This window comes from Typopeltis vanoorti, chromosome 23, assembly GCF_054136105.1.
Source record: "Typopeltis vanoorti isolate ZY-2024b chromosome 23, IOZ_Tvanoo_1.0, whole genome shotgun sequence".
Taxonomy (NCBI): Eukaryota; Metazoa; Arthropoda; class Arachnida; order Uropygi; family Thelyphonidae; genus Typopeltis; species Typopeltis vanoorti.
The window spans coordinates 51,887,374-51,892,397 of record NC_143571.1 but is presented as its reverse complement, the minus strand read 5'-3'; the positions used below and the strand labels follow the sequence as shown (position 1 = coordinate 51,892,397).

Here is a 5,024-nt window from a genome sequence, read left to right as displayed (position 1 = left end):
GACCTCATCAACATGGGTCTGAAAAAAAATATATAGTAAGTTATTGGTAATCATATAGTAAAAAGAAAATTAAAATTAATAGACTAGATAACTTAAAATAATTAAATTATTTTATTATCATTTATACATATTGTTATTATTATTATTAATACATACACCTCTATGAACTTATCGCGAGAGGGCGCTCTACGCAACTGTCGTATATATTACTTAATCCGCCAATCACATTACGCCATCTACCAAATACTAATAATATTTTTGTCTGTTAATTTCCTGTTATCCAGATTTATTTGCTCGATTGTGTAATTCGCGATTTTCGAAATGAATTAAGTGAAATAGTTCGCATCAAGGTATGTTTTGAACTCCATAAAACTTTCAGGAATATTTGAATTGGAAAGTCTTCTCTGTAGAACTCATTATTAGACTAAACGCCAAGGTAAATCCTGTTAAAAATCAAAGAAATAATGTTAGTTGTGCAGTATTCTCTTCATGCAATAAGATGAATTAACTCTCTCTCTCTCTCTCTCTCTCTCTCTCTCTATATATATATATATATATATATATATATATATATATATATATATATATATCTCTATCTCTATCTATCTATCTATCTATCTATCTATCTATCTATCTATCTGCACAAACTATAAAAGTGATTGCTGATATACCAGGATATGCCTTGTATGCTCACATAATAGCACCCAACCATAATACCCTGCATGTGTTCAAAATCTATATACCACAGCAGGATGCTCTGGCATCACAAATCCTGGTTTTCGTTCAAAACCATCTTTCTAGTATAGAACAAGAAGAACATAATAGCGGGAGACTTTAATTGCACTCCTGACCAAGAAAAAGACAGACTTCAGTGTGCTGAACATCGTAGCCAATTAATAAACAAACTTCAAACACTGATAAACGATAATGAACTCATCGACGTCTTTCGGTATCAGCATCCTGATACGAAATCCTATACATGGAGGTCAGCAATCACAGCGACAAATAGGCCACTCTACCAAGCACGACTGGACAGATACTACATTTCCAAACACACCTTGCCTCTAGTTAGAAACATCTCACACATCCCTTCCTACATTTCATATCATTGGAAGCATCCAAATCAGGAAGTGCCTATTGGATCTTCAACAATACTCCAATACTCTCCTGAAAGATCCAGCTTATATAATAAACACTCAGGCTTTAATAACCAACCTCTCTCACTCGAAAGTGGATACAGAACCAATGAAAACATGGTGGCCCCACTTAAAACCACGAATAAAATCCTTTACGCAGATCTACAGTCACCAGAAAAATCAACAGAGGAACATTAGATTCCGACAGCTTGAAGAACAGCTCAAGTATCTCCCAGAAGAAAGCCCTGAACATCATTCTGCCTTTCAAGCCATGCAGAATTATCTGCAAAAGGTGCCCTACTTAGATCGCGGCATACACAAATAAATCTTTCAGACGCCCCCACAAAATATTTTTTCTCTTTGGAAAAAAAATGCCAGGCAGCAAATTCCATCTCTGCTATCAGACTTCAAGATGACAGCATCACAGAAGATCCAAGAAAAATCACCTCTGAAATCCTACAATACTACAAGAATGCATACAGCACTGCAGGAACATCCCATCATGCCATTCACGAAATACTGAAAGAAACAAAAAAAAATCTCTGCAACAGATCGGAACCACTTAGAAAACAAAATTACGCTAGATGAACTGAAAACCGCATGTACATCTTTGCCAAAGAACAAATTTCATGGCCTTGATGGTCTCACGTCAGAGTTTTTCCAAGTCTTCTGGAATCAACTCGGACCACTTCTCCTCGAAACACTGCAAGAAGCCTACATCAATGGCCTCCCACAATCCGCCACGACCTCAGTAGCACGATTGATACCAAAGAAGGGAGACCACACGGATATCCGAAACTGGCGTCCAATCTCCCTAATTAATACCGATTGCAAAATCATTTCCAAAGTTATAGCAAACCGAATAAAGCCAACACTGCCTGAAGTTATTGGCCAACATCAAACGTACTTTGTCCCAGGAAGATCAATACATGATAACCTCCATTTAATAAGAGATCTCATCCACATCGCAAACAGCCAACATGAAAACCTAGCACTCGTCAGCCTTGATCAGGAGAAGGCTTTCGACAGGGTAGAGCACGAGTACCTTTATGAAGTTCTAAAGGCATTTGGCTATGGTCCTCTCACCATTGAAACAGTGCAATTGCTTTACAGAGATGCACACGTCTGTTTAAAAATCAACAACAGGCTCACTCGCACTTTGTCATACTCTCGAGGGATCAAGCAAAGATGTCCCCTCTCCGGTCAATTATACACAATGGCCATAGAACCCTTCTTAAAAAGAGTACACGACATCATCATCTCCAAACGAACCAGCATAATAGAGCCACATCAAAAAATTACCTATCAGCATATGCCGATGACGTCACTGTAATAGTCCGAAATGAAGAAGAAATGACAGTAACCGAGGAAGCACACAGACTATATGCACAAGCCTCAGGGGCCAAATTAAATTCTGCAAAAACCACGGGCTTGTTGTCAGACAGATGGGAGTCTAGAAATGATTCTCCGATCGAATGTACCTGGTCAAGCGAAGGACAAAGATACTTAGGTGTGCACCTTGGCAACACCAAAATATATAACACACTGAACTGGACGCAGCTGCACAACCGTTTTAAACAGGTACTAGGTAAATGGAACAGCGTTCGTTTTATGTCTTCACTTAGAGGAAGAGTACTAATAGGTAACCAGATGGCTGCGAGTGTCTTATGGCATACCCTCAAAGTACTCACACCTCCTGAAGAATTTCTCTACCACATTCAAAGGGAAATCAAACGTTTCCTCTGGAACAAAACTCACTGGACAACATACCCTCAACTCTCCAAGCCACTCAGCAAGGGAGGTCAAGGCCTGATTTCCCTTGAAAACAAGATTAGATCCTTCAGGATAATCCTCCTCGTAAAGACACTTCAATGCAATCACACTTATGTAACCACCTTCGATTACATCACGAAATCATTCACCAGAGGACTTACACTTTCCACAATCCACCGAATGGCCAGTCCTACACCATTTCCTCCTAAACTACCTCATTTTTACAAAGATGCGTTACACCGATGGAAAAACACAGGACATCATCACACACTTACAGGATCAACAGAGTCAGCTGTACTTACAGAACCACTATTTTCGAACAGAAACATCACAAGTCTCACAACTGGCCAGCCTTTTCTTTTCCCTACATGAAACTGGGCAGGAATAAGAGTCATAGGGGACCTCCTAACCCACACCCTAAAGTGGAAAGCATTCACAAACCTACCAATGGAGAACCCAAAAACTGAAAAGCGATATCAACAGATATCAACAGCTGCAAGCCTCCATTATAAAAGCCTATCCAGATATCGCTACACCTCAGGAAATCCGTATTCCTTCTAGAAACTGCTCGGGGCCGATATTTCATCTTGTACAGTCTGAAGACTCACTTCCAATTCTTCCCTCCAACTACAAGAAAATATACCACTTCCTCATGTCAGTGTCTCCATCCTCGCCCTTCTTATATTCATCCTTAACACTCTCGTCTACAAGGCTGCATATGCCACTCAGTTTTCAGTGGGATCAGCCATATAAATCAAAGTGTGCCAAACCAGATTCCGACATACAGTGGAGACTATGGCATAACATCTTTCCAACTCCTTCTAAGCTCTACAAATTTCAGCTAAGAGAAACGGATCTGTGTCTATTCTGTGACGTTTCTGGTACCTTGGAACACACATATCTGACCTGTCCCGCAAACAAAGCGATGATCACCTACGTCCTGAATACTGCCTCTAACACCTGTAACTACGCACACAGCCAAGAAGACTACTGGAATTTAGTCCACGCAGAAGAAAACAGACACAGAACATGCAATTTCCTCTTCATCTGCGCTAAGGCCGTCATTTACAGCTTCAACCTAAAACAGACAAGAAATAACCAGCACCCATCCATCACTGAAACTGCACAAACCCTCATGTCCGTCAGAAACTAAAAAGCAGGCTCTTATTGGAACTTGAGTACTTCAAAGAAACAAGAACTGTCGCGAAATTCATAGAGGAGTGGAATCCAACTGGTACCCTCTTTTGGATTGACGACGACAATACGCTTCATCTGAAAGATAACTCAGCCTGAAACTGAACTGTAAATTTTGAATTCATTTATTGCATTCTCTATTGTATACCCGAAAGGAAAATGTTTCTTTCTCTGTAATATATATACTTATATACTTATAATATGTAAATAGCCCTTGTTACCTATCGTCTAATGTATATTTTAACAAGTTGAATAAAAATATAAATAAAAATCTATAAAAGCCTCTTTCAGAATTATTTCCTTTCAAAATCTTCAGGCATTGAAAAGAAATATCAACCATCCACCTTTTATCTAAATGTTTATTTATTGACCCACCCATAAGCCCACCCTCAACGTTTTAAACTTTTACGGGTGAGACTGCCATAAGATTTTAATTTCATAAAGTATATTTCAAATTACATCTTAAATTTTGTTTGGACAGTGTAAGCTTCCATTGATATTGTTGTGGTACGGTTTAGTTACTTTAAATTTTTATTAGTATTTTTTTTTAAAATCAGATAATCAAATGTCCGATGGTACTCGCAATTTTACTTGAGTCAAATATTTGTGCAGAGAAAGCGAAAAAATACTTCACCCGACGTGGGGCTCGAACCCACGACCCCGGGATTAAGAGTCCCATGCTCTACCGACTGAGCTAGCCGGGTAACGTTGTGTTATTTGATATAGCTGTTTTAATATTTTTAATAAAAATCTGTTAAATAATACAATTCACTTGTATTAAAAGCAAGATTATTAGTTACTAATAACTGATGCATTTAAGCATATTAGACATTCTCAAAGACAGAAAGAGATTAAAGGATATTCTGTTTCCTTCCTGTTTTATTTATTCTTAATAATTGTTCTCTACTTTAATTTAAATTA

The 5,024-nt window shown here is 38.3% G+C and overlaps 1 non-coding gene across 1 annotated transcript; it reads right to left on the bottom strand.

The window, feature by feature from the left end:
- Positions 1-4,734: 4,734 nt before the first annotated feature.
- TRNAK-CUU (transfer RNA lysine (anticodon CUU)) lies at positions 4,735-4,807 on the bottom strand. Its single transcript has one exon. It is a non-coding gene; the product is annotated as a tRNA-Lys (tRNA).
- Positions 4,808-5,024: the final 217 nt, after the last annotated feature.